Source organism: Temnothorax curvispinosus, unplaced genomic scaffold, assembly GCF_003070985.1.
Source record: "Temnothorax curvispinosus isolate PA1 unplaced genomic scaffold, ASM307098v1 QBEX01007285.1, whole genome shotgun sequence".
Taxonomy (NCBI): domain Eukaryota; kingdom Metazoa; phylum Arthropoda; class Insecta; order Hymenoptera; family Formicidae; genus Temnothorax; species Temnothorax curvispinosus.
The window spans coordinates 1,062,262-1,074,562 of NW_020217065.1; the positions used below are offsets into that span (position 1 = coordinate 1,062,262).

Sequence of the window (12,301 nt, forward strand, 5' to 3'; positions counted from 1 at the left end):
TTTCATATGTTACGTATTTTTGGAGTCCCTATAAGTACGTAGCGCTGTAGGAACGCGGAGATACGTGATTTCACTTGGTGATTCATCCGAGTGAAAACTCTGACGCGTACTCCGTTTAAATTGCAGATTCCGATTCCGCCCGTTCTGTATGCACATCCGATTAAGGATCTGACCCACAACCGTTGGATAAGATCCGCGTGACGTGACACGCAACGGCATCGGTGTATTTAATGACACCAAATAGCACGCATGACTTTCGAGATTTATATTTATCAATCTTTATGTGTCAATCTGTCAGATTGACAGATTTGGAGGGAAAGTTCCCCTTGGGACGTATTTAATGTGAATGGCGCGAGTTACAGTAGCGATTCGCAGAGTTACAGTTTCATTGCAACGATCACTTATTACATGATAGTATATTACGTTGGCCTAGCAGGCATCGAAGATGATGGACTGTTAACATAGCAATCGCGATAATTTCTCCGTGGAGAAATGTGTGCTTAAGTGAGAGTAATATTTGCTGTGAATTTTTTTCTTACTGTTTTCAGCAGAATTGTAAATAGGTAGTTATGTGGAAGTCTAATAATGAATATACATGTATTCCCATGTATTTTTAATCAGTTACAAAAGAATTATAGAAAGTTGTGTAATATATAAGTTGCATAATATATAAGCTGGAAGTATTATATTTATTCTAATTTTTATTTTTATTTTTATGAAGATAAGAAATTATCGATAATATTAGTAGTATAGCAAAGTACTTTAGAACGTTTAAATTACCTAATATAACGTAATTAAATGCATGAACACATCGAAATATAGAATTTTTTTATTTACACAAAACTAGACTGTACTAATTTTATGTGACACTTAATTGCCGGGATTTCGAGGAAAATAATGAGTGCGATTCTGGTTGGTATTATTGCTAGGACTATTTTCGTGATACCTGTAATCAGAAGAATGAGGTTCTGATAGGTGGAAGCAAAGTTACAGTGAAACCTGATTACAGACTCATTTTCAACAAGCGGCAGCATGAGTTCTATTATTGGTTAACAGCACGAGAAACGAATGATTCGTGCATTCGTCGGCCGCTATTATGATGCGTAAAATAAACAAATAGGTCTTTCGCATGCATTGACGAATTTACTATAGTTCAATTTCTCTGCAGTGCCCTACTTTGTCGTACAAGCTTAACTGACTATTTTATCAATTAATACTATGACTATAAACGCAATACAACTAATTACTAGCTCAAGTCGCAATTCATAATCAGCTAAGCTAAAATCAAAGTTAAATAGATGTTTCGTGAAATAAAAAAGATACATCCTATAAATTCCAATATTTTCATATGCATATCTTATCACACGATTTTATCAAACAACTTTAACTTTCCAATGCGATATGGTTGAGGTATTACGCGAAATGTTTATTAAATCGCAAGATTACATATCAACTAATAAAATATTTCCAGGAAATATCAAGAGGAACCAATCGAGGAAGCAATATTATCGGTGCTTCAGTATCTCTTCCTAATTATTAAATTTTATTAATATATTTATTAATAAAGAGATAAAGTCTATTTTAATTTAGAAATACTATCTTACTTTCTTTTTTAAAAAAAGTATCTTACCTGTTTTTCATTTATCATGTTTAATATGTGAAGAGAGAATATTATATTGTTGTGAAAATTAAATTAAAAAATGGATAGGCTGAAACATGAAGTATTATGTATTATGATTTTTTGGCATGGAACTGCACGCTGTAAACCAGAGGGTAGATAAATTTTGACGATCGAGGAACATTTCGGCGCGCAGGAGTATCCTAATTCGCGACTACCTGAACCGAAGCGAGTAGACGGTGATAGCTCCTACGTAGGAGGGGAAGAAACTGAGATGATAAACTCCGGTAAAACACGAACGCTGTAAACTTTCTCCGATAATGGCCGACATCAAACCAATTTCGCGCCCGCGTCATTACCTGATATACCGTTGGCGACGGCGAGGGGACAGAAAAAGAGTCGAGAACGCGGCGCGCGGAGGTAAGCTCCCAGTCATCGATTCGGTGGGATGACTTTGTAAGGGAAAATGCAATTACGACACACCGCGAGAAACCGACCAAACTTTTTGCGGTGAGAATTTTTCGATTTCTTGTCACGGTCGGACGTTCTTCGCGCTGCGAATATCGCTCTTCACATCGGGCGTTACTCGCCCGATATTTTTAATGACTTGTGTTTCTTTTTTTTTTCCGAGACATAATTAAGCGATTGTGATCAAGCGGTTCTGGGAAAAGAAGAGTTCCTATATATAAATTAAATTTCGTTTTCTCGAAGGCGCAGACCGGAATACGTCACGAATGAATTGTTTGAACCTGCGTAAAGGGGGGGGGCAAGGGGCTTCCTATAGTATTTGTCAGGCTTACGACACGTCGAGATCGGCGCGAGTAAAATGCGAGATAAAAAGCAGGCACTCGAAGCACCGAATTCTCAGCGTTGTATTATGATGTTCGCGCGCGCTTCGTTTCACCGCTCAGTTACAGAAGCGAATATTACGAAAATTCGCTCGTTCCTTTTTATGACAACGGATTTATGAGCAGTGATGTCAGAATGAAGCCACGACTTCTCGGCAACATGAGTGGTAAGAATGAAGTAGGGATAGGCTGACTGATGGGCATACCGAACCGTGATTTTATAGTTATCAATCAAGATATCAGGAGAAGCCGCGGTCTAGCACTATCACTGAAAGTGCGTAACCTTGTGTAATAAAAAGTCGGCAGAGGATTATAAAATATAAAAATATTCTCTAGAGAGAGAATCTCTATCTATTTCCCAGCCTATCCATTTGAAGGCAATAGATTATAATACATATATTACAATATATTAGTTCACTTGTAAAATATTTTTCTATTCTTAATCTTTAATGTTTTAATTATTTCTGTAATAAATGTAGGAATAAATAATATATTGAATAAAGATATTTCATGAGCTTAAGTAAAACTTTACCACTACATTATCATTTTAAATAAAAATTTTGATATAATGTCTCATAATTATTAAAAAGGTTGTTCGTGATTTTTTTACAATATCTTATTTCTCATTTCATTTACGTTTGTAATATAATTATTATAAATCCATTGCCTCGACATTGAAATATATTTAAAAAATAACTCACCGGCCAATGCGCAACGGCGGAGTTGTAACTTGTAACACTGCGTTGATCTGAAACACAAAAATATTTTTATATTAAAGTGGTGTCCAACATAATCAATACTTCAAATAAATATAAAATATCGCGCCCGTTAAAACATCATTTCAACAGCTATCTGATTTTAAAATGTTAATGCAAAAAACAATCGCGGCCGCCGGCGTCGGCGTCGTAAGCGGCTGCATATTTCCGCATTAACTCGTTTCGCGTAATTAATCCGCGAAAAATCGTGCGAGCAATATTACGAATAAGAGAGACGCGACGTTTGCGACGTAAATATCTCGTTAATCTCGCATATGACGGAGATCGAACTCCGGCGAAATCGTACCGGAGTTAAACCTCGAACAGTATTGTACGAGTGATGATGAGTGTCATGCAATGGGCGAATTGGGGCGAATCAAGTCGCGTTCGAAAAAGTGGCGGAATTCGCGACGAAACGAAGCAAAATAATAAACGAATTATTACTCACCTCACGGTCGCTCCGCCGTCGCCCGATGCCTCCCCAGGCCTCCTTCTCCTCTACACGGTCCGCCTTCGCATCTCCGTCGGAGCACTCACTCACGAAAATATCCTTCAGGCGCGAAAATATCGCTAATGATCGGGCGACACTTTGCACGGCACTCCCGGTATTAATCTCGCGACGCAACGCGCCATAATTCTTCTATCGCCGCGGCGTATAACTAAGGCTGCGGTCCACTTGACGCTACAATTATTCTTTGGAGCGTCCTTCTCCTTCTTTCTTCATTGAAAGAAAAGAGAAGAGGAATGCTTCGAAGCCTTTGTAGCGTCAAGTGGACCGCAGCCTTAGTTATACGGCGATAGAAGAATTACAGCGGAGCAGCTATGAACGAAACTACGATCCGCTTGACGCCCGTCGGTCCACGATGTCCCGCAGGTGGACGCTAACATGGCGGAGATAATTTCGTAAATTGCGCGGCCAACTTCACTCGTCACTCTCGTCCGGAGCAAACGTCGCGTCGCGAGGAGTCTGCTTACACACTTTTCGCACTTTGAACGACGAATGTAATGTCGAGATCTTTACTGATCATCTCGACGTATGAACTTGTGTCCGCATCTTCCCACGATCGCCAAATATCGAAACATGATTGCATACGAGGTTAAACGTACGGCGTTGAGAGTTGAGAGACTGTGCTCGCTAATTAAACACACGGCATCACTCGATTTAGGGCTCGTTCGTATCTTATAGGTACCCGTAGACGTGCCGTGTTCCGAAATCGACGACAACTTTATCCCGAAGCCGCGCGACGCGCGACACAACCTTCGAAAAAAAGGAGATTATCGTGACGTAGACGAAACACCTGGGAGACTCAAGCATAGTTTCTAAGATTTTAATAGAGAGCCGCAAGTAAGAGAGAGACGCCAATAGGATCGCGTGACAGCGACTCGAATCGATGCAAGCCAATCAGAAGATTCGCTTATGGGAGCTACATTATGGCTGCATCGCGATATTCACTGTCAGCACCTTTTAGTATAAAAATCTATAGTATACGTGACGTAAAATATAGATTTGCAGTACTGACAGTGAATATCGGAATGCAGCCTATACCAGCATACTTGAGGCTCTCTACTAAAATTTTAAAAGCAATGCTCGAGCCTCGCACGTGTTGTTTACATCGCGGTCATCTGATCATCTCTTTTTTTTTTGGAAAGCATGCCGCGGCGCTGATGCGCGACGGCGAGCCTTCCTTGTGTTTACAAATTCAGTAGTAATTTAGTTCTATCGAGTGACATCAGGGAGCGAAGGGAGATGAAATAATTTATTGCCCTGCGATCCGGTGGCGTTTTTTATACTCATTGTCAATTCTTTGAAATCCGTCGCGTTCGGGATACCGCGCTTATTTTTTGCAACGTTCATCGCTTGGAAGCGATTCGTTTATTTGGCTTTATCCTTATAAAGATTAGAATCTCGAAAGTCGTGCTCGAGACTCGCACGTGTTTCGAGCGACTACTTTCTTTTTTTTCGGAAGGCACGCCGCGGCGCCGATGGCGAACCTTCCCTGTGTTTCCAAATTCGATAATAATTTAGTTTTATCGAAGCGAGATAAGAAAATTTATTGCTCGGCGTTTTTTACATTCAATTTCTTGAAATCCGTCGCGTTCGGCATGTACCGCGCTTGTTTTTGTAGTTTTGCATTCGTCGCCTGCTCGAAGCGATTAGTTTTTTTAGTTTCATCATTAAGCCGGCGCTAGACTATACGCGATTCGTGGTTCGTGGTTCGTGATTTGCGATTTGCCATTCGCGCAGATTCGCCAGCGGAGCGGTTTTTCGACAAAATCAAAGAGATAAAATTCATCTTATTGATTTTGTCAAAAAACCGCTCCGCTGGCGAATCGCGAATCACGAACCACGAATCGCGCATAGTCTAGCGCCAGCTTTATGTCTTTAGGGCCCGGACACATAGAAACACTTAAGCAGTATGCAAATCAGCCAATCACAGTCAAGAACTCAAGATATTGAGTTTTTCTATGTGCCCAGGGTTTTACTTTCTGTCATGTTTTTGAAAAATGACTACGGGAAAAGAAACATCACATGTAAAGTATGCGGTATTTCCAAATGCGTTCGCAATATTCGCATATGGGATATGGCGAACGCGAATTCAATTCGGAGCGTCTCGGATCGTAGCGCGGAGCAATACATATCGTCGGACTCTGGCGGTTGAGATTACGAAGACTGTGGTATATCTAGTGTTTATTTAATACATGCATGTGCTTCGCGGAATTTATACGGATGCCGAGGTATGTCGCATTCGGTAATAGTGCCTTTCAATTACATATTCTTCCGGATAATCGATCTCGCTTCTTTCAATCGTCAACTTTAAGCCCCTTGCACAATAGGCGCTATCGCTATCGCTATCGCCTATTGTGCAAGGGAGTTTACTCGCGTCGCGTCGGAATAAAAGTTGCCGTCGATTTCGGAACACGGTACGGGGAGGTAAAAGACATACGAACGAGTCCTAAATCGAGTGACGCCGCGTGTTTAATTAGCGTGCACAGTCTCTTAACGCCGTACGTTTAATCTCGTGTATGTAATCGTGTTTCGATATTTGGCGATCGTGGGAGGATGGACACATGTTCATAGTATTCATACATCGATGATCAGTAAATATCTCGATATTACATTCGTCGTTCAAAGTGCGAAAAGTGTGTAGCGTCCTCGCGTCGCGTCGCTTCGGTTGCTCCTAGCGAGTGAAGTTGGCCGCGCGATTTACGAAATTCTCTCCGCCATGTACATACGTTAGACTCGCTCGATCGTCTACCTGCAGGGCATCACGGGCAGACGCGCGTCGTCGGCGAGCTTCTCCGACGTAATTTTTCCGTCGCCGTGTAATTAGGTACGCGTCGGTTCGCGAGATTAATACCGGGGTGCCGTGTAAAGTGTCGCGCGATCATAAGCGACGTATTTACGCGCGTGAGCGATATTCTTTCGTGAGTGAGTGCGCTGACGGAGATGCGGTCCAACGTAGGAGGATCGAGGAGAGGAGGAGGGGGCCTGGGAGGCATCGGGCGACGGCGGAGCAACCGTGGGGTGAGTAATCGTTATTGTTATTGGTTTTATTATTTTTCTGTCCTGATGTCAGTCCTGTGGCGGATTCCGCCACTTTCGAGGTTTATCTTCGGCGCGATTTTGTAATTTCGGCCGGAGTTCGATTTCCGGCATATATGTGATGAAAAGATATTACGTCGCGAACGTCATTTCTCTCTACCATTCTACAATACGTCGCAAACGCTTCTCCGTTCTCCATCGCCAGTCGCGAACGACGATAACTGCTAATTGATCAGTGTTATTTCCGGTTTGCGCTTGTCAGTTGTGATTGTCAACAAAGAGTTGGCGAACTTTTAATTTTCTGGCGACAGCAACCAGCAACTGTCAACTGGCAACCGAAAATAGCATTTTTTAACTAACAATTGCCATTCTTCGCGACGGCGACGGCGACGGCGACGGCGACAATGCATTTCATTGCGACGTTTGTAGAATGACCCTTTTATTATTATCTATTAGGCTGCGTTCTCGGAAACGTCATCCGGGTACACACGGGTATACTCCCTTCTCCTTCTAACTCGCTGAGATAGAAAGAGAAGGGAGTATACTCGTGTACACTCGGGTGACGTTTCCGAACGCAGCCTTACTCGCGTTTTTGAAATTTAACGGGCGCGATAATTATTTACTTAAAGTAATTAATACTTCAAGTATCGATTATCTTGGACGCAGTTTTAAAATGTAAAAATATTTATACGTTACAGGATCAACGCAGTGTTATAACTCCGCTGTTGCGCACCGGCCGGTGAGTTGTTTTTTATTTCAACGTCGAGGTTATATTATAAACATAAATAAAAGATATGTGATATGGCAAATAAGATATTATATATAAAAGTATTATAAACAGTCTTTCTAACAGTATTAGATATCATTAAAATTATTATTTAAAATTATAATTAATGTAAAGGTAAAGTTTTTTGAATTACTTACTCTTATGAGATATCTTTATTGAATATATTAGTTATTCCTACACGGTTATTACAGAAAGTAATAGAACTGACACGAGTAATAGGACTGAGTATATATTACAGAAAAAATTATTCTCAATGCTCAACAAAGTATTACTCACACACGTTCTTATTTATCTCGTGAATTTTTAACTGTTTTATCTTCTGATTACATATTTGCTCTATTTATATATTTATACAAACGATTAATTTTTACCGACCTGCAGTTTAATACATGATTATCAAGAACTGTTATTTTTTATTTTAATTTAAAATTTACTAAAAAATATGCAAAATATAATAAATAAAAAAAATTAAAAAACAAGGAGCATTATATAATCTTTCATGTACGTATAACAAAAAATTTTTAGATAAATTATAATAATTTTTAAAATGTAATAATAAATTTTTACGCAGTTACATTTACAAATTTTTGAGAACTTTTTATTTTCAAAATTTTCAAGGGAGAGTAATTAGTCTTCTTGATATGGGAATTTAAACGCATTTGCAATTTTGTTACATTTGTGACAACATAAAGACATGTAATTCACATCGATGATGAAAACCCAGCAATTAGACGTGTAACATGTATATTGGGACATATCTTGTAGCTTGAATAAATACTGAGTTTCGTCATAAAAGATGCGTGCGGAAGATTGGCGTCAATTCGCCACGATTACTATGTATTAGCGAAAACGTTCATTACAATGTAATAGGTGTCATTGGTGAAACAACATCTACATATTGTAAGAATGGAGAGTCGAGCATTTTGCATTGAAAGACATCCTTAATTATGTAAGTGAGGTTTGAGTCAAGTCAGTTCGTCGATTGGAAAAGAAGTCATCAGTCGATTGAAAGGAAAGCTCACTGTGCATTCTCGTCTTGCATACATTTGAATAAACTCATTTCAAAGAACCGATTATTCTTATTTGAATCGGCAATAAACAGCACTTTTACGTCGCCTGTCTTTGGAGATATTCTTAAGATAATCTTCGATCTCTACAAAATAATCATTTACGTTATTATAGAGCGTTACTATGAAATCACAAACCTGTACTGAAGTTTGAATAGAGTTTAATTTCTTTTGCATATTAATCAAAATTACTCGAATGCAAATTATAAAATGCACTCTCTATATAAATTACATTATTATAAAAGATATAACTTTGTTATTATACAAATTTGCTAATTTATTTCTTTGATACTTATTATATGAGCAAATGTGCACCAAATATTAATTTATTGAGTCACTTCTGGTTATTCGTTGCAAATTGAGCCAGCTGTGGTATATGTGAATTGCCGGATGTGCGGACGATTTAGCACGAGATCAGGTGTGACAAACCAGTTGGTGCTGATAAATTGTATGGATCGACACTTACTAGATTTTCCAATATTGTTGCCAATATTGTTTCCTATGGGTATTAGCCCTTAATTTATGAAGTGAACATTGGAATACTGGAATACTCATTAGAAAGTCTCATATCTTGCGTATTATGCTTGCATTGAACGCTTTGTATTGCTCATGTAACTAGTATGAATCATTTTACTTTATAAATTTACATTTTATTAATTCTCATATATTTATTTTAAATACAAATAAAGTTCAGCATTTGGAAGGAAATTAAATTAAAAAATAATGATAAAATTAACTTGCACAAAAGAATACAAATAAAAAGGAATATCATTCAAATAAAGTCTATGATGGTAGATGCTCTATAATAATTTTCTTACGTCCCATACAGCTCACTTGTCCAAAAGCGGGACATAAGACGTCTAAGAAGACGTCTTTTAGACATCTTTTAGACGTTTTACTAAAAAGATGGCTAAAAGACGTCTTATATTCCGATTTTGGACATGGTGCTGTCTGGGGTAATTCGTGAATGGAAAGTACACATTTGCTGTAATATGGGAGAAGCATAAACCTAAAAAGTTTAATTAGTTTCAATTAAATCTAAAACATTAGAAGTTTCAAAATGTTCTTTTAAACACGCTGCGTTCTTGATATTTATTGACGCTTACGTAATGAAGAAAGTACATTTTTATTTCTAACGCAGTAGTTAAAGCTAGTAAAAAAAACTTTTATCCAAAATATTCATAGTTTAGAGATGTCATTGGAAGAGCGTTTTATTCGTTGATTTCTCTCAACGTATCTCACTACGATGACCTCGAGCGAAAGAAAGAAGAAAGTCTTACCTGGCAATACGAGATGTTGCCGCACCTGCGCGCATTCCAGTTGACGTGACCCTAAAACTCAATGCCCGTCGAGCGTTCACCTTGACCATGGATCCTGCTGTAACTGATAGCTTCCCTTTTATGGTTAACTACTCGTTACATGAAATAAACTATTAGATTAATATCACGCGCGTGATCTGAAATAAGAAAGACATTGCAATTCTTGCGTTTTTGTACACTTATTCTTACGTGCAAAAATGCATTTCTTGAAAGCATTTCGTAAAGCAATCTAGAATTGTTTTATCAAAAATATTCCAAAGAATTATTTAATACAATGCGTAATAAAATCTATTTAATTATGAAATTAAACTATTCATGCATATATTTTATTAGAATTTTCTTTAAAAGTTTCTCTATGCATTATATAATTTGATAAATATACGTTAAGGAAGAAGCGGATAATGTATGAAACTATAACTTCAGTAATGTAAGTTTGATAGTTTAATCAGATTAGAAAATTCTCTCTGAGTGCGCACACATTATTTATGATATAAACGTCAACGGAGCGCATACGTAAGAGATGAGATTAAAGATAAAACTAACACTTCCAATTTCTTCTGACATTATCGACGTAAATTAAGGTTTTCTGAAAGATTGGATATATTGGATATATTGTCGAAGACGGAATATCCGTTGATTTAACTGCAAAAATGACCTTTATTCTATCTAAAATATCTTACAAAACAACGGATTTTAATCATTAGAAATAAAGGTATGCAACAAAATCACTTTATGGTATTTTGTATGTGTATAAATGTCAAATTTATAAATCCAGCGTAACCAATTTCACTTTGTAATTAAATTTCAGAAATTGTGTTGTAAACTAATATAACTAATATATTAGTTATAAATGTGAAACGTATATTAAAGTACTTAAAGTTATAAAAGGAAAACTTAATATATTTTATAAAATAAAACAGCAATATTATAAACAGCAATATAATATCGTTCTAAATCAATTATTAACACTACATTATATCAAGAAATATTGACAATATGTATATGTGATAACATATTATTAATATTGTACTATATGCATTTGGTATAAATTGATATTAAAATATTAATGTGTATAAAGCAGTGTAACAAAATAAATTTTCACTATTTAATTAATAACAATAAATATGTCTAAATAAAAAAATATGTTCGAAAATGCTAGAATAAATCTCTATGATGACAATACACCAGTGATCGTTTTAACAATGCGGTGGAAACTCGACCCGCAGAAATCGGTGAATAAAGAGGGGTTGGAAAAAATTCCGATGGACGGTGTCGTTGGACAATTAATTCCAACGCGTACCGCAACTAGTTACCTTTACTGTTCCTCTATACCACACAGACTTTTGGACGAAACAATTTTGTTTGCCGGCCTCTCGTTATTTCGAGGTTTTTGCGGCAGCAACAGAGTCAGCGATAGATGGTATTGTCGACAGACAAGCAAAGCCAGACCGTGAGGGGCGGCACTTTTCCGCTGAATTATTGATGACGACATAATGGATCTCAATAGGGGCGCGCGTATGTGTATATATACGTATACATGTATATGTTAGTGTGCATCCGTTATGCGCAGGTATGTAAACTGCCGCTTCCCGTCTTTTTACATCGAAAGAAAATCTTGAGCATGATTAAAAGCTTAAAGATGTCCTAACGATGTTCTGCGTAAAACGTTACGTAAAAGTAAAATATATATATATAGCTATTTGATCTTTTCTTATTTCTTGAAATGTGTTTATTTTATCGAATTAATACATCTTTAGTGCTTGAAGCTTGAAGAAAACAAAAATAACTTTTTTTCATGACAAACTTTTAGAAGTTGTTTCCTAAAATGTCAAATACAATTATAATTATTTAGAAATTATAAGGAGACTAACTAGAGAGAGAGAGAGTTTAACATCAAATGACATTTACTATAAATAACAAGAAAAATATAAAAATGCAACTATAATTTCATTAATTTTATCTTATTACCGACAAACTCTTCTTGTTTTTGAGCACGTAATCATTAAATAGCTGTTTTTCTTCGTTAATTAATTCCACGTAGATATAAGCAATAATTATGAGTTTTAGTGAAACAGGCTTTATACAGAAAAGAGCAACTTGTTCTCTTGTATCGTATTAAAATTGCTACACGTTCCGATTACATTGCGATAATTAATCAGTATGATTGAAGATTACATCCATCTACAATTATTGCATCGCGTTACGTAAGATTTCTTACGTGCACACATGCGATGTAGCACTCTTGATGGACATCCTTCAAATCTCAATGAGTATGTATTACTGATTCTTGATCAATCTTTGAACTAAAAGCCGGCAAGTATCCTAAAAAGAATAAATATTATAATGAATCTCAAGTGCGTATA

The 12,301-nt window shown here is 37.1% G+C and overlaps 1 protein-coding gene across 4 annotated transcripts in view; it reads left to right on the forward strand.

The window, feature by feature from the left end:
* Positions 1-12,301, forward strand: part of LOC112456887 (nucleolysin TIAR) — a 529,776-nt gene that overhangs the window by 24,750 nt on the left and 492,725 nt on the right. The gene's annotated exons all lie outside the window — the stretch shown is intronic.